Below are 25,000 nucleotides of genomic sequence, written 5' to 3'. Positions count from 1 at the left end.
GGACAGAGGGAGGAAGGGGTGGACAGAGGGAGGGAGGAGAGGAGGAAGGGGTGGACAGAGGGAGGGAGGAGGAAGGGGTGGACAGAGGGAGGGGAGGAGGAAGGGGTGGACAGAGGGAGGAGAGGAGGAAGGGGTGGACAGAGGGAGGGGAGGAGGAAGGGGTGGACAGAGGGAGGGGAGGAGGAAGGGGTGGACAGAGGGAGGAGAGGAGGAAGGGGTGGACAGAGGGAGGAGAGGAGGAAGGGGTGGACAGAGGGAGGAGAGGAGGAAGGGGTGGACAGAGGGAGGAGAGGATGAAGGGGTGGACAGAGGGAGGAGAGGAGAGGAGGACAGAGGGAGGAGAGGAGAGGAGGACAGAGGGAGGAGAGGAGGAAGGGGTGGACAGAGGGAGGGGAGGAGGAGGGGTGGACAGAGGGAGAGGAGGAGGAAGGGGTGGGGTGGGGTGGGGGAAGAGGTCACTGATGCCCTGTGACTAGCCACCTGCTGTCTTGGCACAGAGTGCTGTCCTACTGTCAACCCACACACCCCTCACCTGTCCAGCTTCTCCTTTGTCACCTTGTTCCTGTGTCACTGAGCCTTCTGCTCCATATTCATCATTACAGCTAGGACACTGCCCACTGTCCTCAGGGGACAAAATGTGTGTGTGTGTGTGTGTGTGTGCCCCTCCGCTTGTTCAATCGACCTTCAGCTGCGGTGCAATCAGAACACAGTCTGTCTCACTCTTACGCACGTGCATATAGTCACTCAAACGTGTACACACACGCACCCTCTCTCTGGCTGTCCGAGTCGTTGAAATGTCAAGGTTGTCAGCTGTCCCATCAGCATTCACCTCTACGGAGTGGTTAAGGTCTGCTGTCAGTCTGTGATTCGTTACCGTGCCTCTGGTCCCTCTGTGTGATTGGCTGAGACACGGCTGTCCCATTTGATGTCTGATAACCTTTTCTGATATCTGACTGTAAACACACGCTGCCCTTTTCAATAGCTCCAACTCCCTGTGTGTGTGTGTGTGTGTGTGTGTGTGTGTGTGTGTGTGTGTGTGTGTGTGTGTGTGTGTGTGTGTGTGTGTGTGTGTGTGTGTGTGTGTGTGTGTGTGTGTGTGTGTGTGTGTGTGTGTGTGTGTGTGTGTGTGTGTGTCCAGTGTGTGTGTGTGTGTCCAGTGTGTGTCCAGTGTGTGTGTGTGTGTCCAGTGTGTGTGTGTGTGTGTGTGTCCAGTGTGTGTGTCCAGTGTGTGTGTGTGTCCAGTGTGTGTGTGTGTCCAGTGTGATTGTTAGCGCGAGAGCCTGCATGTTGTGTACTGTGATAAGGAGCCAGTCCTCATTACGTTGGTTGACCTCTCACCTCTACCCATCACTCCACTCCAATACCGCCAATATAAACAGGCTAACAAACAAGCCTCGCTGCTGAGGCTCTGCAGCGGCTCCATTTGCACTCCTCTTCCCATCCCTCGTTACTCAGCCTAGTGAAACGACACCACCGTCAGCCCGCTGACCCCTGACCCCTTCCCTCTGCTGTCTGCAAACACACACACACACCCGTTCAGTGCTGCGGGCTGGGTCGTGGGTTGATGACCTCATGGTTGCGGTGCTCAGAACTGATGGCGCCGCAAAACTACTCTGGCCCCCCGCCCTGATCTGTGTCTCTCTCCTCGATCTCTCTGTAGCTGGTTGTCAAAGTATTGTCATAGAGGACTTCTCTGCTGTCGCTTGCCTCCCCCCCACCCCCCCAAAGGTGATGACGTAGTGGTGAGTCGACTCCAATTGATTCCTCAGCGCCTTGCACTTCAACTACCCGGTGTCGACACGAGATTCGATTCGAATAGGAATCGACTCCGAAGAGACAGTATTTTTGGATAGGATAGGGTGGTATCCATATCTTCATGTCGTCTTACCGTTGTTTTACCGTACCGGGATATACGGTATTACAAGGGGCGCTATTTGTTGCACAATATAATTTAGCTAACAGGGATCTTGTCTCTGCTTTAACCAAGAAGCCTGATCCTGCCATCTAGCCACTTAGCTAGCGAGTTCGGAAACCACATGCATAGCTAGCTGGAGCCCCGAGCTGGAGCCCCGAGCTGGATACAATTTCTTTGACACATCTTAGGTTTCTTATAGTTACGCTTAATTTATAAGCAGTTGCCACAAGGCGGGGAAGGCAAGCTTGTCACCTGCGTTCCCAACCTTTTGGGGACAACGACTGCCATTGTAAGGGCGGAGACATGAGCCTCTTGCCATTATATACAGATCTCTGGTGAAGTGCGGGAGGCAGGCGGAGCCAGCATGAGAGAGAGGAGAGGGCAGGGCGAAAGATGTCTTTGTAATCTGTATCTCGCGATGTATTATCTTGCGTTTCTCAACGCTTCACCAAAGTAGCCAACTGTTCACTTTATATAATTTACACAACTTTCCCCAGGCCTTTTAAATCAAATCAAATCAAATTTATTTATATAGCCCTTCGTACATCAGCTGATATCTCAAAGTGCTGTACAGAAACCCAGCCTAAAACCCCAAACAGCAAACAATGCAGGTGTAAAAGCACGGTGGCTAGGAAAAACTCCCTAGAAAGGCCAAAACCTAGGAAGAAACCTAGAGAGGAACCGGGCTATGTGGGGTGGCCAGTCCTCTTCTGGCTGTGCCGGGTAGAGATTATAACAGAACATGACCAAGATGTTCAAATGTTCATAAATGACCAGCATGGTCAAATAATAATAAGGCAGAACAGTTGAAACTGGAGCAGCAGCACAGTCAGGTGGACTGGGGACAGCAAGGAGCCATCATGTCAGGTAGTCCTGGGGCACGGTCCTAGGGCTCAGGTCCTCCGAGAGAGAGAAAGAAAGAGAGAATTAGAGAGAGCATATGTGGGGTGGCCAGTCTTCTTCTGGCTGTGCCGTCCTGATTATAACAGAACGTGGCCAAGATGTTCAAATGTTCATAAATGACCAGCATGGTTGAATAATAGTAAGGCAGAACAGTTGAAACTGGAGCAGGAGCATGGCCAGGTGGACTGGGGACAGCAAGGAGTCCTCATGTCAGGTAGTCCTGGGACATGGTCCTAGGGCCCAGGCCAGTTGAAACTGGAGCAGCAGCATGGCCAGGTGGACTGGGGACAGCAAGGAGTCATCATGTCAGGTAGTCCTGGGGCATGGTCCTAGGGCTCAGGTCCTCCGAGAGAGAGAAAGAAAGAGAGAAGGAGAGAATTAGAGAACGCACACTTAGATTCACACAGGACACCTGAATAGGACAGGAGAAGTACTCCAGATAAACAAACTGACCCTAGCCCCCCGACACATAAACTACTGCAGCATAAATACTGGAGGCTGAGACAGGAGGGGTCAGGAGACACTGTGGCCCCATCCGAGGACACCCCCGGACAGGGCCAAACAGGAAGGATATAACCCCACCCACTTTGCCAAAGCACAGCCGCCACACCACTAGAGGGAAATCTTCAACCACCAACTTACCATCCTGAGACAAGGCCGAGTATAGCCCACAAAGATCTCCGACACGGTACAACCCAAGGGGGGGGGGGGGAGCCCCAGCAAACCAGTGACTCAGCCCCCCGTAACAGGGTTAGAGGCAGAGAATCCCAGTGGAAAGAGGGGAACCGGCCAGGCAGAGACAGCAAGGGCGGTTCGTTGCTCCAGAGCCTTTCCGTTCACCTTCCCACTCCTGGGCCAGACTACACTCAATCATATGACACACTGAAGAGATGAGTCTTCAGTAAAGACTTAAAGGTTGAGACCGAGTTTGCGTCTCTGACATGGGTAGGCAGACCGTTCCATAAAAATGGAGCTCTATAGGAGAAAGCCCTGCCTCCAGCTGTTTGCTTAGAAATTCTAGGGACAATTAGGAGGCCTGCGTCTTGTGACCGTAGCGTACGTGTAGGTATGTACGGCAGGACCAAATCAGAGAGGTAGGTAGGAGCAAGCCCATGTAATGCTTTGTAGGTTAGCAGTAAAACCTTGAAATCAGCCCTTGCTTTGACAGGAAGCCAGTGTAGAGAGGCTAGCACTGGAGTAATATGATCAAATTTTTTGGTTCTAGTCAGGATTCTAGCAGCCGTATTTAGCACTAACTGAAGTTTATTTAGTGCTTTATCCGGGTAGCCGGAAAATAGAGCATTGCAGTAGTCTAACCTAGAAGTGACAAAAGCATGGATTAATTTTTCTGCATCATTTTTGGACAGAAAGTTTCTGATTTTTGCAATGTTACGTAGATGGAAAAAAGCTGTCCTCGAAATGGTCTTGATATGTTCTTCAAAAGAGAGATCAGGGTCCAGAGTAACGCCGAGGTCCTTCACAGTTTTATTTGAGACGACTGAACAACCATTAAGATTAATTGTCAGATTCAACAGAAGATCTCTTTGTTTCTTGGGACCTAGAACAATCATCTCTGTTTTGTCCGAGTTTAATAGTAGAAAGTTTGCAGCCATCCACTTCCTTATGTCTGAAACACATAGGTAACTGCACTGTGATTGTAAAACGTTGTTTTTCACCTAGGGATTTTTTCCCTTCATGTTAAGGATCCCAACTTTGTTTAAACCTTCACAGCCCTACTCTCCTCCTGTTCTTGCTCGATAGCTGTTTGGAATATTTGTCTTTTACCGTCTGTTGTTTGCAGCTGAGTTGCAAGTTTGTCTGTTGAAATAAACCGTGTAAAACTGCTTTTATGTATAGTTAAGGAAGGGGATGTGTGGTGCTCCTATAAACCCATGTCTCACTGTTCTCCCTGGTGTGTGTGTGTGATTCTGGCTCTAATTTCTGCCCTTTTGAAGCGCTTGTGTCCATTCGTTTTCTTGAATATTCCTCTCTCTTCTCTTGCCTCTCTCGATCTCTTCAGTGTGTCCCCCCCCCCCTTTATTTACTTGTTTTCTGTTCTTCCTATTCTGGCACAAGCTATAGCACAGTGTTTGATAGCAGGGGCCTTTTGATGTCTGCTCCTCAGATAGGCCAATTAGCAGGAAAGCGAGATGGAGGGAGAGAAGAGAGAGAGGGAGTACATGGGGAGGGTAGGGAGGACTGAGGATAGGGAAAAGCAAGAGAACGGGGAATAGGAAAAGAGGGAGGGCAGGGAATAATGGCGAGAGGGAGGACGGGGAATAATGGAGAGAGGGAGGACGGGGAATAATGGAGGAGGGAGGACGGGGAATAATGGCGAGGGGAGGACGGGGAATAATGGCGAGGGGGAGGACGGGGAATAATGGCGAGGGGGAGGACGGGGAATAATGGCGAGTGGGAGGACGGGGAATAATGGCGAGTGGGAGGACGGGGAATAATGGCGAGGGGGGGACGGGGACGGGGAATAATGGCGAGGGGGAGGACGGGGAATAATGGCGAGGGGGAGGACGGGGAATAATGGCGAGGGGGAGGACGGGGAATAATGGCGAGGGGGAGGACGGGGAATAATGGCGAGGGGGAGGACGGGGAATAATGGCGAGGGGGAGGACGGGGAATAATGGCGAGGGGGAGGACGGGGAATAATGGCGAGGGGGAGGACGGGGAATAATGGCGAGGGGGAGGACGGGGAATAATGGAGAGGGGGAGGACGGGGAATAATGGAGAGGGGGAGGACGGGGAATAATGGAGAGGGGGAGGACGGGGAATAATGGCGAGGGGGAGGATAGGAAAGGAGTGAGGGAGGATAGTGAAGGGAGTTGGAGCACAGGATAGATAGGAAAGGAGGGGGCAGGAAAGGAGGGGCGGTAGGGGACAGGGAAAGGAGGGATGGAGTAGGGGACAGGGAAAGGAGGGATTCCGTGAGAGTGGGAGGAAAGAGGGGTGGAAAGGAGGGATGCCGTGAGAGTGGGAGGAAAGAGGGGTGGAAAGGAGTGGGGGACAGGAAAGGAGGTAGGACAGGGGACAGTGAAGGAGAGCGTGAGGACAGGGGAGTGGAAAGGAGTGGGGGACAGGAAATGAGGTAGGACAGGAGACAGTGAAGGAGAGAGTGAGGACAGTGGATGGGAAAGGAGTGAGGGAGGATAGTGAAGGGGAGTTGGAGGACAGGATTGATAGGAAAGGAGGGGGCAGGAAAGGAGGGGAGGTAGGGGACAGGGAAAGGAGGGGGGACAGGAAAGGAGGGGAGGTAGGGGACAGGGAAAGGACGGATGCCCGTGAGAGTGGGAGGACAGAGGGGTGGAAAGGAGTGGGGGACAGGAAAAGAGGGGCGGTAGGGGACAGGGAAAGGAGGGATGCCGTGGGAGGACAGGGGAGTGGAAAGGAGGGGAGGTAGGGGACAGGGAAATAAGGGATGCCGTGGGAGGACAGGGGAGTGGAAAGTAGGGGAGGTAGGGGACAGGGAAAGGAGGGATGCCGTGGGAGGACAGGGGAGTGGAAAGGAGTGGGGGACAGGAAAGGAGGTAGGACAGGAGACAGTGAAGGAGAGAGTGAGGACATGGTACAGAAGGAGAGAAAGGAGAAATACATATCGGGTACAGGGGATGTTACTGTAGTGATTAATATGGAAGTGAGAAAGGGCCAGAAGCATATTAATCCTCTTAATATGGTGATGATTTTAATAACCCTTAGTTTCCCAAACCAGCCCTCCTCTCTTCATTTTTACTCCATTTCCTTCATCTCCTTTTCCAATACAAGTTTCAAGATGTCTCAAGGCATGGTGATGCCTGCATATGTTCTCCTCTCCTTTCATCCTCCTCTCTTCCTCCCCCTCCCTCCTTCCTTCGTTCATTTGTTTGTGGCACACCTGAGCAGCACAGCGGCCTGGTTTCTGTCTCCGTGGAGATTATCCTCCCCCCTACGGAGCACGCTCAGTGACACCCCACCAGCCGGCGCTGGCTACGCCCCCTCGCCGCGCCACGATGAATACAGCGACCTACTTCATTACCACGGTTACCGGATGGCAAGTCGTGGCGTGCTGAGGCTCACACTCCCCGCTCTGATCCCCGCTAGTCAGACACACACACACACACACACACACACAGCCGACATTGATAGGGGTGGCAATAAGGTTCTCACGTCTTTGTCACAATACTTTCCATATGGCCTATGTATGGACAGCTGCACTATAAGTATATTTTGAACATTTACCTACTTGTTTTAATATAAGTGTGTGTGTGTGTGTGTCTGTCTGTCTGTCGGGGTCGGGGGGGTTCCACGGCACTTACACACCAATTATAATAAGTCCTTTGATCTCCCTGTGTTCAACGGAAATCAATTTCCTACACTGTGTGAGGGTGTTATACGTGTGTGTGCAAGCAGGTCCACATCTCTGTGTGTGTGTGTCCATGTGTTCTTCTCACTAAGACTATTCTGTGCTCTCTGCCTGGCCTCTCTCCATCCTAATGATACAGCCTCTGCAGTACAGGTCACACCGGCCCGCTAAGGTGTGTCAACAGGACTTCCTCACCGTAGCCTCACACCAGTGTGTGATGAGGTGGGTCAACAGGACTTCCTCACCGCAGCCTCTCACACCAGCGGTAAAAATGGATACTGATGAACTAAAGTTAAACCTTCAGTTTAAAAATAAGTATTTTAGCAGGCTAGTGTTCTTTTTTCTTCTTCATGAATCTTGTTCTGGGGGCAGCTCTGGTCACATAGTTGGCACAGCCATAAAGTCCTAAAATCTGATTATAAACATTTAAAAAACAATATAGCCAATTTTGACTTTGCAGCTGGCATATCTAAGGGGAACTCGCTCGGGTTCCTGCTTCCAGGACAAGACTCATGCCAGTATTTTAAGGGCAGTTGGTGCTGAATGTGCTGTGTGTAGCCAGCCTGTAGAGTCAGTAGGGAGGAGTTGGAGTGTTTTTGTAAGGGCCCTATCAAATCCGCAATGAGGAAAACGCGGACAGAATACGAGGCATTTAGACATTGAACACAATTCAAACCTAGTAGGGGAATTAACACTGTTTATTAAATTAATTAATTTACCCAAGTTCATCATAAGACATTTTCGGAATGCGTCAGTGATTTGTGTTTCCTGCGACTTTCTGTTGAGGCAAAGGGAATTGCCCTCTTGTCTGTGTATACAGTATATGTCTACCACTTTGTGTGGCCGTCAGCGATGACGAAAATGAAAACAGTCTTCTGGTAGAAGGAAAGTCTTTCCCAAAAAACCTTCTCTATTAAATGTTAAACTACAAAGTTGCCTGTGCCTATCTGGCAGAATGATACCGGGATCATTATTTGAGTTTTGGGATGAGGTTTAGAGATGCCGTAACGTTGTGCGTTAGTGTGTCTGTTACGCAACACAGCCCTTAACTGCATGGTGTCTTGTCCTTTGGGAATTTTTTTTTTTTACATTTAAAGATCTGCCAATAAACAGCTTAAATGCTTTTAAATGTGTTTGCGACACACTGGCACAGGCCTGATGTGTCTGTGACATGGGCGGTGTGTGTGTGTGTTGATTTATGTGTGGGTTTTTCAAATGCCTATGCAACGGGCTTTGGTAATAGGCCTTATGTGTTCTCTGTTCAAATTGGTTGAGTGTGTTTGTGGGTGTGTGTGTGTGTGTGTGTGTGTGTGTGTGTGTGTGTGTGTGTGTGTGTGTGTGTGTGTGTGTGTGTGTGTGTGTGTGTGTGTGTGTGTGTGTGTGTGTGTGTGTGTGTGTGTGTGTGTGTGTGTGTGTGTGGGGGTACATGGTGGATGCTAGTCGTTAATAAACCACGCTGTGTGCTGGAGGGAGCCAGGTTAATGCGTAGCCAAAAGACCCCCCCCCACCCCATGTGTCCATTCATCCACCAATGTTTCAAATATCCGTCTTCACCCCCACCATTGTTCCTCTCACGGAATTACTACGCAACTATTGGATTGCAGTAAGTGTGTGTGGCATGCTTGTGCCTTGAGTTTCACAGTGTGCAGACCTTTGGTAAGTTAAGGTTGACTGTGTGTGTGTGTGTGTGTGTGTGTGTGTGTGTGTGTGTGTGTGTGTGTGTGTGTGTGTGTGTGTGTGTGTGTGTGTGTGTGTGTGTGTGTGTGTGTGTGTGTGCGAATGTTTATCTTTGAGTGCTGTGCAGTACTTTGGGTACGGATAAGGCGACTGCTAAGCCCCACATTAGCTGTGTATTAGCTTGGCTTTGCACAGCAGCGTTCTAAGCCACTGCGTTCGTTCCTTCTCCTCGGCTGCTGATAGCGAAAGCTCAGAATTCACAATCTTTCTATCGTTGCGAGCCGTTGGAGAACGCCGCTCATTCATCAGTCGTTATCGCGTTAGAACACATCTGTGAGCGCCTCGTGCTGCGGGCCTGCCAACAAGCAACAGCTTATTTACACACACACTCGCACACACACCCAGCCCGCGCATGTTTTTGTCCCCTCTATCCCACTCTCGCTCCATCTCTCGCTTTTCGCTTTCTCCCTGGCTCTCCCTCTGTTTTACATGCAAATGAAGTGTGCCCTCGCCACTTCATCGCGGCTGTGTGCTTAATCTCTCTCCACTTTCTCTTCCTGGAGATTATCCGGTTTTGAACGGCCCGCTCCTCGCTCCTCGCCGCTTACTCCTCGCTCTCCGACCGTCGAGCCAAGCAACGCTCCAATCTCAGCTCCCAACACCATTAGCATATAAATACACACTCCGATGTGACAGGCGAGGTGTGTGTATGTGTGTGTGTTTAATTGGGGTGATTTGGTTGAAAGCTTGTTACAGATGCTAAGTGTTTACGAACCCAGCGCGGCCTGTTACTGAGTTAGGCATGAAGCAGCTGGGTTTGAGGAGAGAAAAGGATCCAGGCAGTGATCTGCAACACCTACAATCTTCCTCCGCCCACTCTTTTACCCCATCCATTATTTTAAGGACAGATTCTCTCTCTTCTCTCTTTTTCATCTGACCGTTTTTCTCTTCATTTGGTGTGTGTGTGTTAGGGAAGGATTGGGGGTGTTTTAATGCTGGAAGGAGGGTGGAGAGAGAGGATGGGGAAGGGGAGATATGAGGGCCATATCTATGTTTAGAAGCAGTTTAATCAACATGGAGCGAGAGATGGAGAAAGGGTAAGAGAAGAAAAAGTGTGTGTTGTCAACACACACACACACACACACACACACACACACACACACACACACACACACACACACACACACACACACACACACACACACACACACACACACACACACACACACACAGCGAGAGCGAGTGTAGACTGATTGGGCCTGCCTGCCCTGCTCCTGCTTATGGCAGCCCTCGTAGTCTGCTACTGTTTCTGCTGGTTTATTCTCATTATTAGGCCTCCCTAAGGGGTAGCGCACACACACACACACTCAAACTCTCACACACACACTCAAATTCTCTCACACACACACACTTGCTCTCCCACACGAGCACACACACACACACACACACACACACACTTGCTCTCCCACACGAGCACACACAGACACTGGCACACTCAATGGCACTCAGCGCTCTCTCTCACACACACACACACACACACACACACACACACACACACACACACACACACACACACACACACACACACACACACACACACACACAGGCATACTGCCTAGCCACAGACTTTGATGCCACCGATGGCAGGGAATGAAAAAGCGGTGGGGGGAAAGGAGCGTCTTCAAAGACGCAGATGACAAGATTAGCGCCCCCTCTTCTCCGCTCCTCTCTCCTACCTTCCTCCTCCCCTGTCTTTTTTTCTCTTATCTCAGCTGAGAGAGAGGGAGAGGGAGATGTATATGAAGCTATGTTCATACCAACAGCTACAGTCATTTAACCGTTGCCTACAGCGGACGCTGTCGCATAAGGCGTCCGTTCTCCAATTTTGACTTGTTCGAATATCTATTTTTTTCCCCAAGGTGCAGGGAAGTCTTCAGGGTTTTCACTGAAAGACAGTTAAAACCTCCCCATATTCCATCTGCAGCTCCTGAAATCTCTTCCCGTCCTTATGACTACTCCTCCTGGAGTTGATACTCTCTCCCTAGCATAGAACGGATACTGCTACATCCTGGCAACTAAGCACGTTTTCTCCTTACCCTGTGTGCCGTGCAGTATGAAGGAAGTCGTGGGTGGTTTGGCGAGCCAGCGCTAACTAGCATTAGCACGATGACTAGAAGTCTACAGGTAAGCTACTGTATGCTACTGTGCAAAGAGACCCCCCAAAAATGTGTTCATCTGACTCTGGGTAAGTAGAACAATGGCTTAATTGCCAAAGTCTCGCAGTATCTCTTTAAACGTTCTAGTTACGAACTCGCAGATATTAAACTATATCCCTAGCATTAAACCTTCCAGTTCCACTCTTCCTAGAGAGAGGGGAATGGCCCTAGGCTGCTCCTGGCTCTGCTTACATATGGCCTGCAGTAGGGCCTTCAGCATGGCATTTAAACCAGACATGGTATTTACAGAGGTTTGTGGGTTAGGTCACTTTGCTTTCTGACCTTAATTTGTGACCTTTAAGGAATGTGTGTGTCTGTGTTAATCTGTGGTATTATTAGAGAGGTGTGTGTTAGCTCTGCTCCATTACTTAGGATCTATGTGTGTGTGTCAGTGAGCGAGAGTAGTGAGTGTGTGTGTGTGTGTGTTTGCTAGCCCTTCTCCATGGCTCTGTATCAATGTGTTCCTGGGACGCAGTTCTGGTTTGCCCTGCAGACACCTTCATTTTTTCACCACGCTGACGCGCCACATGGGAATGTTCCTACCCCTCCTCTCTCCCTCGGTCTCTCCCTCAGTCCTAATCAAAGGGAGTAGTGCTCCTAGATTAGCACTTGAGAAAGTCCCCAAAGACATTTGTTCATTTTGTCCATTTTCAGGTACACTCATTCCCTCCCCCGCGCTCTTCCCCCCCAAGCTTTGAATTTTTAACCTCCCACTTGAATAAAAGATGTATAATCCGCTGGGGGGGGAGGAGTGAGAGAGGGGGAGGAGAGAGGGAAAGGTTGTCCCTAACTCCACTTTTACATTATCCCTAAAACTCCACTCTGTCTGTTCAATAATGCATGGGCGAGCTCCCCCTCTCCCTCCCTTCATCTCTCCTTTCATCTCTCCCTCTCCATTCCCCACACGCTCATCACTCCGTCCAGGAGGAGTAACTGGAGGGTGAACCTTGCACTGGGAGAAGAGGGAAGGTGGGGACAAGGGCAGTCACACATTGGGGAAACGCATCAAGAATGTGTATTTTATTACCATAGGGATGTTGCAACCATAGCTTCCTGGACCAGAACTATCTCATTTAAATAAATAAAAAACTAAATGTGTGTATTTATTACTAGGGGAACTCAGCGTGTTATACAATATCCACAGTGAATAGTTAATGACAGCACTGTGTCTTTCTCTACTTGGAGAACTAAGTTGATACACCAGGGATAAAGTTCAACGTTGAACACCGAATGTACAAGAAATCTAAGTTGAAGTTTCTGTTCTGATGGAAAGTTTCTACCTCGTTGCGAGGCTCTGTTCCGAGAGAGGGATGGACAATCTACAGAGAGAAACCAGTAGCTCGGTAGAGAAATGGCGTGAGAGCTTTGAGGTAAAGAGGATAGAGGACGGGTGGGAGTAAAGAGATGGAGAGACACGTAAGGACTTATGTCCGAGTGAATGATGGAAGCCGAGTGAGTAGAGTACTAGTGAAAGAATGAGGGTGAAAGGATGAGGGAGAGGGGATGGCTAGAGGGTGAAAGAACGAGGGAGAGGGGATGGCTAGAGGGTGAAAGAATGAGGGAGAGGGGATGGCTAGAGGGTGAAAGAATGAGGGAGAGGGGATGGCTAGAGGGTGAAAGAATGAGGGAGAGGGGATGGCTAGAGGGTGAAAGAATGAGGGAGAGGGGATGGCTAGAGGGTGAAAGAATGAGGGAGAGGGGATGGCTAGAGGGTGAAAGAATGAGGGAGAGGGGATGGCTAGAGGGTGAAAGAATGAGGGAGAGGGGATGGCTAGAGGGTGAAAGAATGAGGGAGAGGGGATGGCTAGAGGGTGAAAGGATGAGGGAGAGGGGATGGCTAGAGGGTGAAAGGATGAGGGAGAGGGGATGGCTAGAGGGTGAAAGGGAGAGGGGATGGCTAGAGGGTGAAAGAATGAGGGAGGGGGGATGGCTAGAGGGTGAAAGAATGAGGGAGGGGGATGGCTAGAGGGTGAAAGAATAATGGAGAGGGGATGGCTAGAGGGTGAAAGAATGAGGGAGAGGGGATGGCTAGAGGGTGAAAGGATGAGGGAGAGGGGATGGCTAGAGGGTGAAAGGATGAGGGAGAGGGGATGGCTAGAGGGTGAAAGGGAGAGGGGGTGGCTAGAGGGTGAAAGGGAGAGGGGATGGCTAGAGGGTGAAAGAATGAGGGAGGGGGGATGGCTAGAGGGTGAAAGAATGAGGGAGAGGGGATGGATAGAGGGAGAGGGGATGGATAGAGGGAGAGGGGATGGATAGAGGGAGAGTGGGGATTGATAGAGGGAGATAGAGGGGGCGATAGATGGATGGGTGGGTGTCGTTGTCTGGCGTGACATGTGTTGCCGCGACAGTGAACCGTGTAGGGTTGCTCTTCCAGATTTGAGACCCTGTTACCCACAAGTACACCGGTGTGTGTGTGTACCAGAGGATGTGAGCAGAGTGGAGGAAGCAGTGGAGCGTGTGTTATTTCCCCAATCCCACTCAGTCAAGAGCTCTGGGCATGCTCTGCCCAGCGTTTTCTATTTCCTTCGTCACTCTTCTTTTAATTAGGCCTGTTCTGTTGTATTTGTTGAGCCCAACCGGCCACTAATGCCCAGAGATGTTGTAGCGAGTCGTCCCTAGAAATAGGTCACACAGTCTGTAATGGATAGCAAGACGACCAATGTGCCCATGCAGCAGTACCGGAGACTTTTTATATTGGCGATTTGTATAAAGAAGACGATGAAAAAAGTAAATGTGCAGTCTAATTTTGTAACAGTGCTAAACTTGTCTCTCAACTGTAAAATGTGAGCGCAGCAGAGCCCCTGTTATGGCAGAGCCCCCGTTACAACTGAAGCATCTGATCATCAAAAGACTAGAGAAAAGGCTAGTTTTCTAACACTGTGGCCACATATCATCAGGTAGGCCCCTTGTTTTATAGCCTACGACATTTTGTTGAAATGTTAAAGCGTCTCACGATAGCCTACTTCTTTTTTTTTTTAATGGTACATGGTCCCAAAAGTAGCTGGGGTGTCAGGTAAATAATATTTAAAAAAAAAAAAAAAATGAATGGAGCAAATTATTATTTATTTTTTCCTCTGAGGGCTGAGAGATTTTATTTATTTTATATTTTTGTTTTGTTTGTTTTTGTGGAGCGAGGGAAAGGAAGTTGAGTGCCGGAGCGGTGTGCGAAGATCGCTCTGTGAGCGAAGAGTGGGATTTCCAACCGCTCATCTCCACTCACATACTCCTATATATGTGTGTGTGGGTGTGGTACGTAGTAGGTCCGAGATGCTCTGTTTGAAACGAGAGAGGGAGAGAGAATGTTGATAGAGGCCAGATGCCAGAGAGACAGCGGTGAGACATATTGTGTCTGGGGGGGATGAGGTGCTAAAATGCCTGCTGTGATGCTTTTCTATCCTCCTCTTTTTCTCCTGAGAGCAAGGAAGTCTTAAAAAGGAAGAGAATGCTGCCAGCACATCACTGTCCACAAATACTTACCCTGTATCTCTGACTGACTGTCTTAATGTCTTTCTCTTTCTTTCGGGTTCTGTTAGTGTCTCCTTAGAGAGTATAGCTGGTTAATACTGCATGGTTCTGTTAGTGTCTCCTTAGAGAGTATAGCTGGTTAATACTGCATGGTTCTGTTAGTGTCTCCTTAGAGAGTATAGCTGGTTAATACTGCATGGTTCTGTTAGTGTCTCCTTAGAGAGTATAGCTGGTTAATACTGCATGGTTCTGTTAGTGTCTCCTTAGAGTATAGCTGGTTAATACTGCATGGTTCTGTTAGTGTCTCCTTAGAGAGTATAGCTGGTTAATGCTGCATGGTTCTGTTAGTGTCTCCTTAGAGAGTATAGCTGGTTAATACTGCATGGTTCTGTTAGTGTCTCCTTAGAGAGTATAGCTGGTTAATACTGCATGGTTCTGTTAGTGTCTCCTTAGAGAGTATAGCTGGTTAATACTGCATGGTTCTGTTAGTGTCTCCTTAGAGAGTATAGCTGGTTAATACTGCATGGTTCTGTTAGTGTCTCCTTAGAGAGTATAGCTGGTTAATACTGCATGGTTCTGTTTACTCTCTCCTTAGAGAGTATAGCTGGTTAATACTGCATGGTTCTGTCAGTGCCTCCTTAGAGAGTATAGCTGGTTAATACTGCATGGTTCTGTTAGTGTCTCATTGGTATAGCTGGTTAATACTGCATGGTTCTGTTAGTGTCTCCTTAGAGAGTATAGCTGGTTAATACTGCATGGTTCTGTTAGTGTCTCCTTAGAGTATAGCTGGTTAATACTGCATGGTTCTGTTAGTGTCTCCTTAGAGAGTATAGCTGGTTAATGCTGCATGGTTCTGTTAGTGTCTCCTTGGAGAGTATAGCTGGTTAATACTGCATGGTTCTGTTAGTGTCTCCTTAGAGAGTATAGCTGGTTAATACTGCATGGTTCTGTTAGTGTCTCCTTAGAGAGTATAGCTGGTTAATGCTGCATGGTTCTGCATGGTTCTGTTAGTGTCTCCTTAGAGAGTATAGCTGGTTAATACTGCATGGTTCTGTTAGTGTCTCCTTAGAGAGTATAGCTGGTTAATACTGCATGGTTCTGTTAGTGTCTCCTTAGAGAGTATAGCTGGTTAATGCTGCATGGTTCTGTTAGTGTCTCCTTGGAGAGTATAGCTGGTTAATACTGCTTATAGACTACTAGTTGTGGTAAATATTAGTTCTGGTTATAGACTATTCATTGTGGTAGATAGTAGTTCTGGTTATAGACTACTAGTTGTGGTAGATAGTAGTTCTTGTTATAAACTATTAGTTGTGGATATAAACTACTAGTTGTGGATATAGACTATTAGTTGTGGTTATAGACTATTTGTTCAAGTTATAGACTATTAGTTCAGGTTATAGACTACTAGTTGTGGTAGATATTAGTTCTGGTTATAGACTACTAGTTGTGGTAAATATTAGTTCTGGTTATAGACTACTAGTTGTGGTAAATATTCGTTCTGGTTATAGACTACTAGTTGTGGTAGATAGTAGTTCTGGTTATAGACTACTAGTTGTGGTAGATAGTAGTTCTGGTTATAGACTACTAGTTGTGGTAGATAGTAGTTCTGGTTATAGACCATTAGTTGTGGTTATAGACTACTAGTTGTGGTAGATATTAGTTCTGGTTATAGACTACTAGTTGTGGTAGATATTAGTTGTGGTTATAGACTACTAGTTGTGGTAGATATTAGTTAATGTTATTGACTATTAGTTGTGGTAGATATTAGTTCTGGTTATAGACTTAGTTGTGGTTGATATTAGTTCTGCTTATAGACTATTCATTGTGGTAGATATTAGTTCTTGTTATAGACTACTAGTTGTGGTAGATATTAGTTCTGATTATAGACTATTAGTTGTGGTTATAGGCTACTAGTTGTGGTAGATATTAGTTAAGGTTAGACTATTAGTTGTGGTAGATATTAGTTCAGGTTATAGACTTAGTTGTGCTAGATATTAGTTCTTGTTATAGACTTAGTTGTGCTAGATATTAGTTTTGTTTATTGACTACTAGCTGTGGTAGATATTAGTTCTGGTTATAGACTATTATTTGTGGATATAGACTACTAGTTGTGGTAGATATTAGTTATGGTTATAGACTATTAGTTGTGGTTATAGACTACTAGTTGTTATATACTATTAGTTCTGGGTATAGACTATTAGTTGTGGTTTTAGACTCAGTTCAGGTTGTAGAATATTAGTTGGGCTAGATATTAGTTTAGGTTATAGACTATTAGTTCTGGGTATAGACTATTAGTTGTGGTTTTAGACTCAGTTCAGGTTGTAGAATATTAGTTGGGCTAGATATTAGTTCAGGTTATAGACTATTATTTGTGGATATAGACTACTAGTTGTGGTAGATATTAGTTATGGTTATAGACTAGTTGTGGTTATAGACTACTAGTTGTTATATACTATTAGTTCTGGGTATAGACTATTAGTTGTGGTTTTAGACTCAGTTCAGGTTGTAGAATATTAGTTGGGCTAGATATTAGTTCAGGTTATAGACTGTTAGTTGGGCTAGATATTAGTTATGGTTATAGACTATTAGTTGTGGTAGATATGGTCCATAACAGGGCAGCCCCAAGATAGTCCTGTATCACACTACATCTGTGCCGGAGGGAGAGAGTGGGGACAAATCTGTGTGTGTGTGTGTGTGTTTATTCCCTCCAGTCTGCAGTGTAACTGTGTGAAGTGTAATGTTAAGACACTAATAATAATTCATAAAGCCTTTATAGACATGTGGTCTGAGGAGAGTTTAGTGTGTGTGCTAGCGTGCACAATCTGATCATAAGGGACCTACGGCTCTGTCAGCGCCATTGACCAAGGACACAGAAATCCCTACTGAGACTTGAGCTGGAATGCTGTTAGTGACGTAAAAACACACACACACACGGCGTATGTCTGAGCACGGGGTGGAATAGTGATGTTATCATGCTCTGTTTCCATAATCCCGTTTAGAAGGATTAATTAGGAGTTTAGAGTGTAATCTAATAGGTAGGATCCGTTCTGCACGCACACCGCTCTCTCGCAATAGTGATTTTCAGGAGGATGGTTAGGCTGAATCCAAGACTAGACTGCCTGCTCCTTTCTCCTCCCTCTGTTTACCACACATTCTCTCCAACCCTCTTCTCTTTCCCTATTAGACCTCTCTCCCTCCTTCGTCCAGTCTTCTAAAGGCCTGTTCAGGCTTTCTTTCTGTCGGTGGGTTCTTTGTGCTCGTCTCTGTCAAGACTCGTCCGTGTTCAAGAGCGAGACAGGGGCGCGGCGGACATTTTCTTTAGCGTCTGTATTGTAGACTGTCTAAATGCAGGAGTGCAGTTTCTCCTTTCACTCACTCGGTCTCTCTGCTTCTAGTCATGCTTTATTCTTGCACTCTGCTTCCATTGTGTTCTGAGAGCTTTCATGAGTTCCGTCTCTCATTCCTGTGTGTTTGTGTGTGTGTGTGTGTCTTTGTTATTTGTGCATGTTACCCAGAGAAAGGATAAAAGAGAAAAAGAGGGATATCTTTACATTGTGAAGAGCTATGGAAAGGGAGAGAAACATCAAGGCAGAGGAATATATAAAGAGAGGAATCAGAGAGGATGAGAGTGAAGGGTGTGTGTGTGTGTGTGTGTGTGTGTGTGTGTGTGTGTGTGTGTGTGTGTGTGTGTGTGTGTGTGTGTGTGTGTGTGTGTGTGTGTGTGTGTGTGTGTGTGTGTGTGTGTGTGTGTGTGTGTGTGTGTGTGTGTGTGTGATGGAGAGGAATCCAGACAGGCGCTCTTCTCCGTGGGGTAAAAGCACTAAAAGCCCCAGCAGCCAGACGCTAAATCTTTCATCAGACATTAATAAAAACAATATCATTACTGTCAGGCTTCAGCAACACTCAAACACACCTCAGAGAATCTGGAAGGTACACACACACACACAGTGACTACCTCCATATCCGTCATTCCCATGAGAATACAGGGTTGCTGTTGTTGAGGCAGAAATCAAAACAAACCAAAGAGAGTCCAGGCCAGCCAGCCATCCCAGCGCTTGTCCTGTCCATCCCACACACACACACACACACACACACACACACACACACACACACACACACACACCACATTGTCAGTTTCTCTACTTTCCTTTCTTTCCCTCCCTCGCTCTTTGCCTCCAGCAGTATTCTTGTTGGTTTTCAGCCTCTGTCCGCTGTGTGTTAGTTAGCCCTCTAACCACCAGTATATGGTCTACATAGTGCTCTGTGTCTCTGTCAGCCCTCTAACCACCAGTATATGGTCTACATAGTGCTCTGTGTCTCTGTCAGCCCTCTAACCACCAGTATATGGTCTACATAGTGCTCTGTGTCTCTGTCAGCCCTCTAACCACCAGTATATGGTCTACATAGTGCTCTGTGTCTCTGTCAGCCCTCTAACCACCAGTATATGGTCTACATAGTGCTCTGTGTCTCTGTCAGCCCTCTAACCACCAGTATATGGTCTACATAGTGCTCTGTGTCTCTGTCAGCCCTCTAACCACCAGTATATGGTCTACATAGTGTTCTGTGTCTCTGTCAGCATCATATTTAAACATTGATATTGTAAATGCTTCGATGGTTAGGATACGTTACGGTGATGGTTGTTTAACAGTAATGGGATGTTTGGTTGTTTAAGAGTCTGTTAATGCTGGAGTTAGCGTGTCTTTCTGTCTCTCTACGTCTGTGTCAAGATTACTCCCAACCCAAGCCTCTAATGTGTGTAGGTGTTTACTGTGTTGTGTGCTCTGATGGTACTGTGTGTGTGCTCTGATTGTACTGTGCGGGTGTGTGTGTGTGTTGTCCCACTGGTTCACAATAACAAGGGCAGCAGTGCCCCGGGCCCCCGACCCCCCCCCCCCCCCCCCCCCTCCCCCAAACAAAACCTCTCACACACACACAGTCACTAACTGAATCAGTGACACCATATCTTTCTCCTCCCACTTCCTCTATCTGTACACCCCATCTTTTATCTATGTACATGATCTCTCTGTCTATCAGTCCATCCTCATCCCTCGCTCGCCTCTCCATCACATGCGCTTCTATTTCCTGCGTTTAATCTTCCTCGCTATATCCGTGAGCTCCAAATTACTTTGAGAATATCTCTCTCCCTGCCTGCCTGCCTGCCTCCCTCCCTCCCTCCCTCCCTCCCTCTGACTGGTGGCTTTAATGCATTATGAAAAGGGACTGGGGGTATGAAAGTGAAAACAGGACGAGTTTGCTGTTTTAATGTGACTTCTTTCACTCCTCATCTTCCTCAGCAGCAAACGGTGTGTTTGCCAGTGTCAGAGAATGCACTGATGATGATGCCGTGTTAACACCCCCCCCACTTTCGTTCATCAGTCCCTCTGCCGTGTTCGACGCGTTCTCTCACACACGCATAGTTTGGGCGAGCGTTAACTAGCATTAATAATAGAGAAGACGTGAGGGAGACAGAGTGGAACACCATGTTTCTGGGATGTGTTTTAATGGAAAGAGAGGGATGAAAGGCAGGGAGGGGAGGAGTATTTATGAGAGCAGGTTACTTTCTGAAAGGCAGAGCAGCGTGACCTGGATGTGAGCTTGTTCCGCTGTCCTAATCTCCATCTCTCTCATTCAGTCTCTCTCTCTCTCTTTTTCCCACAGTGTTAATTTGTGTGAAGTTTAAAACCCTGTTATCTCCGGGGGGGAGCTAATCCTACGAAGAGAGAGAGAGAGATGAACTGATAGAGAAGTGTGGAGAGATACTGTAGCGTTGAACATAGAGATTGAGTTGAACTGTGGGAGATGGAATCCATCAGAGATATGAGGAATATAAAGCTGGTGTGAGTCACGCCTGCTCAACTCAGTTTAGAAGTAGTGATAAAAGTGATTTTATGTTACCGAGAGTAGGAGTGAGCAGAGACATATATATTTAGATAGTTAGGCCAACTTTTAGACTTTAGAAATTTGTTCTAATTCTAGATATTAAGTTACTTAGCGTTGTTTAAATATCCCCCACGTAATGTTAATGGGGAGATAACACGGTTGCCGTAGGATGTGTTGAAGTGTCCTGTGAATACATCATAATGCAGAAACCCCACTGGCCCAACTCTGGAAATACATGGCTCTGGGACGGAAGTCGTACAGCAGAGACAGACTTGTCAGTGTCAATTGTGACTGGCGAAATCCGTCCTGTCCGTCTCCGTAACCTTAGTTTGCGGTCTTGATTAATGCCGTGTAGACGCTCTTTATTCCAAGCATTACGTCTCCTGTCCACCAGATGTATTAAAACTCTTCGCGTTCCGGCGGAAGTCATTCGTTGTCAATATTTATATTGTGTAATTAACCTTATTTTTTATTTTTTCAGGGAGTCAACTGCGTTGCGGATGCGGCATTAGGCCGCGGTGCGTGCTGTGTAAATATTTCCAAGTTGTGCGTTGCTTTACCGCGCGGTCGCTCAAACGTCAGTGCGCACACACTCCGACTAGCTAGCGTTTAGCTAGTTAAGAAGCGACGCACTCGTGCGCCAAGTACGGAAGACGCGGGCCAGACATCCGGCGAAACAAAACGCAAATGCATCTGGTGGACATTGACATTGGAGATCAGCAGCTAGGGGAGAGAAACCATTGACTATGGGTCTGAAGGTGCTATGTAGTTACTAAACCATGTATCAAAATCAAATCAAATGTGTTAGTCGCATGTGCCGAATACAACCGTACACTGAAATGCTTACCTACGAGCCCTTAACCAACAGTGCAGTTTCAAAAATACGGATAAAAGTAACAAGTAATTAAAGAGGAGCAGTAAAAAGTAACAATATATACAGGGGGGTGCTGGTACATAGTCGATGTATGAGGGCACCGGTTAGTTGAGGTAGTATGTACATGTAGGTAGAGTTAATTAAAGTGACTATGCATAGATGACAACAGAGTGCCAGTGGTGTGGAGGGGGGGGGCAATGCAAATATCCTGGGTAGCCATTTGACTAGATGTTCAGGAGTCTTCTGGCTTGGGGGTAGAAGCTGTTTAGAAGCCTCTTGGACCTAGACGTGGCGCTCCGGTACTGCTTGTCGTGTGGTAGCAGAGAGAACAGTCTGACATTTTTCAGGCCTTCTGGATGGAAGGAATCTTGGCCCCAGTGATGTACTGGGCCGTTCGCAATACCCTCTGTAGTGCCTTGCGGTTGAAGGCCGAGCAGTTGCCATACCAGGCAGTGATGCAACCAGTCAGGATTGTGCAGCTGTAGAACCTTTTGAGGATCTGAACCATGACAAATCTTTTCAGTCTCCTGAGGGGGTATAGGTTTTTTCGTGCCCGCTGCACGACTACATTGGTGTGCTTGGACCATGTTAATTTGTTGATGTGGACACCAAGGAACTTGAGGCTCTCAACCTGCTCCCCTGCAGCCCCGTTGATGAGAATGGGGGGTGTGCTCGGTCCGCTTTTTCCTGTAGTCCATAATCATCTCATTTGTCTTGATCACGTTGAGGGAGAGGTTGTGGCACCACACGGCCGGGTCTCTGACCTCCTCCCTTTAGGCTGTCTCGTTGTTGTCTGTGATCAGGCCTACCACTGTTGTGTCATCGGCAAATTGACTGTGCAGTCATGAGTGAACAGGGAGTACAGGAGGGGACTAAGTACGCACCCCTGAGGGGCCCCTGTATTGAGGATCAGCGTGGCAGATTTGTTGTTGCCTACAGTTTCCACCCGGGGTGGCCCGTCAGGCAGTCCAGGGTCCAGTTGCAGAGGGAGGTGTTTAGTCCCAAGGTTCTTAGTGATGAGCTTTGAGGTCACTATGGTGTTGAACGTTCAGCTGTAGTCAATGAATAGCATACTCACATAGGTGTTCCTTCTGTCAAGGTGGGAAAGGGCAGTGTGGAGTGCAATCGAGGCTGCATCATCTGTGGATCTGTTGGGGCGGTATGCAAATTGGAGTGTGTCTAGGGTTTCTGGGATGATGGTGTTGTGAGCCATGACCAGCCTTTCAAAGCACTTCATGGCTCCAGACGTGAGTCCTACGGGTCGGTAGTCATTTTGAAAGGTTACCTTAGTGTTCTTGGGCACAGGCACTATGGTGGTCTGCTTAAAACATGTTGGTATTAGACTCAGGGAGAGGTTGAACATGTCAGTGAAGACACTTGCTAGTTGGTCAGCGCATGCTCGCAGTTCACGTCCTGGTAATTCGTCTGGCCCTGCGACCTTGTGAATGTTGACCTGTCTAAAGGTCTTACTCACATCAGCTGCGGAAAGCGTGATCACTATGTCTTCCGGTACAGCTGGTGCTCTCATGCATGTTTCAGTGTTATTTGCCTCGAAGCGAGCATAGAAGTAGTTTAGCTCGTCCGGTAGGCTCGTGTCACTGGGCAGCTCTCGGCTGTGCTTCCCTTTGTTGTCTGTAATGGTTTGCAGGCCCTGCCACTTCCGACGGTGTAGTACAACTCGATCATCCTGAACTACCTACCATCTGTCAGGGAAGTGAGGCCTGTGTTGAGATGAGACGATCTGAACGATCGCGAACGACCCCTTCGTTTAGTGAACTTACGGCGCTACCGAGAGGAACAATGGATATTTAAATAGCCTCCTCTTCCTCTGATGTTTCAGAGCGAGAAAGTGCGTCTGTGTGGGATGCAATGGCTGTTCTGAGTGCGATGGCAGGAGCGTCTGCGGGTGCGTTTGAGTGTAATTGTGGTGTGCATGGAAACGAGTGTAATTAGTAAGGAATGAGGCTGGGCTAATGACCAACATCCCTTCTATAGATCCTCTATGGCGGTGTACTGTGCAGTCATACCGTACACAGCAGCACATTGTTCCACTACAACAAAGGAGGGAGCTATAAGCGCTCTGAGAAACAGCGAGAGGGGGAAGGAGCAAGGGTGGAGGTAGGGAAAAAGTAGAGAATGAGAAGCATTGGGAGCAAGAGCGAGAAAGAGAGGAAGCATTAGGGAGAGAGATTTTTAGAATTTGTACCAATGTACCTTGGCCTTAATTTCTCTTATTTTCTCCTTCCCCGCTGTCTCTCGCTCCCCTTCCCTTTTCTCAGTCCATTACGGGCTGAAATGAAGTAAGGTCATATAGTGTGTGTGTGTGTGTGTGTGTGTGAGGGTCATTAGTTGCCGGCGTGGGTGGGTAATGCGCTGTCTGCCTGCGCTGGCCATCTGAATGTTAACAGATTATAACGGAGGAGAGAAAGTGAATTTGGTTTCCTGAGGAAAATGGAACAAATTACACTTTTATAGCCCTCTGCCACCATCCCTCGCTCCTGCCATTAATCACTGTGGAGAGACCGAGGGATGGAGAGGGGGGTGGGGGGGGTGTCCCCGGCCGGGAAGGAGACGTGATGATGGCGTGATGGAGAAAGAAGGACTAGATGGAGAAGTGCAGGAGGATTCTCAGATTCCGGGTTAGATGACACGGTGACCATTGCTGAGCTTTGACCTCCAGAGTGCTCATGGGATATGGAGAGGATTACACTGATCTTAGATCTGGGCCTAAGGGAAACTTAGGCGACTCCTGTTTTCTTCCTCTCTTTTGCTCAATAGCTCAATCGCTCTCTCGCTACACTGCTCCGTAGCTCTGTCTGTCTGTCTGTCTGTCTGTCTGTCTGTCTGTCTGTCTGTCTGTCTGTCTGTCTGTCTGTCTGTCTGTCTGTCTGTCTGTCTGTCTGTCTGTCTGTCTGTCTGTCTGTCTGTCTGTCTGTCTGTCTGTCTGTCTGTCTGTCTGTCTGTCTGTCTGTCTGTCTGTCTGTCTGTCTGTCTGTCTGTCTGTCTGTCTGTCTGTCTGTCTGTCTCTGTCTACAGCAGGGTTCTCCAACCGCTAGTGATAATTCTTCTTCCCCCAAGTTATCTGAGATGTTTAAAAATATATATATGTGTGTGTGTGTGTGTGTTTATTTTATTGTTGGACAGCAAAGTTTGGAATGATTGTTTTAGTCAACTGTTATCTGTTTGGGCTTGCGGTCAATCAGCAGCCTGCACAATATTTGGAATTCTGTTCCAGCCCCCCCCCGACCTTTTTCTCAAGGAAACATCGGCCCACGGCTGAATCTAGTCTATGATCCCTGGCGTACAGTGTGCCAGGGAGAGAGAGGGCAGAGGGAGTGTGGGTGGGCTGATGTCCTCAGTGAGGAGCCCATAAAGAGGAGAAGCAGTCAAATGAGAGAGAACATATTCGTCTCATAATCTTACTACACAGTCAGAATGGTGTGTGTGGGGGGGGGTAAGAGAGAGCATTGGATTTAGTATTAAGACTAAGCTTAGTCGGAGTGAAACTGCATTCAAGGTTGGATCAAGGGCAAGGCTTTAAGGCTACAGAGAGAGAGTGGGAGACACTCCCACGCCTTCACCCATCTGACCCTGAGCTTCTCGTCCACTCCTATGGGGAAATGGGGGATATATATATATTTCTTAACATCAGAGAATTGCGTTTTCCCTCCACACCTTTCCCATCGCCTCCCACCTCCTCTCTTTCCCCCTCTGACTCACTT

The 25,000-nt window shown here is 47.8% G+C and overlaps 1 protein-coding gene across 1 annotated transcript in view; it reads left to right on the top strand.

Annotated features, from left to right (window-relative positions):
* The window catches only part of LOC124017475 (protein diaphanous homolog 1), a 48,908-nt gene that overhangs the window by 1,214 nt on the left and 22,694 nt on the right, over window positions 1–25,000 (top strand). The gene's annotated exons all lie outside the window — the stretch shown is intronic.

The sequence above is a fragment of the Oncorhynchus gorbuscha genome, unplaced genomic scaffold, assembly GCF_021184085.1.
Source record: "Oncorhynchus gorbuscha isolate QuinsamMale2020 ecotype Even-year unplaced genomic scaffold, OgorEven_v1.0 Un_scaffold_222:::fragment_2:::debris, whole genome shotgun sequence".
Classification (NCBI taxonomy): Eukaryota; Metazoa; Chordata; class Actinopteri; order Salmoniformes; family Salmonidae; genus Oncorhynchus; species Oncorhynchus gorbuscha.
This window is presented reverse-complemented; position numbering and strand designations above follow the sequence as displayed.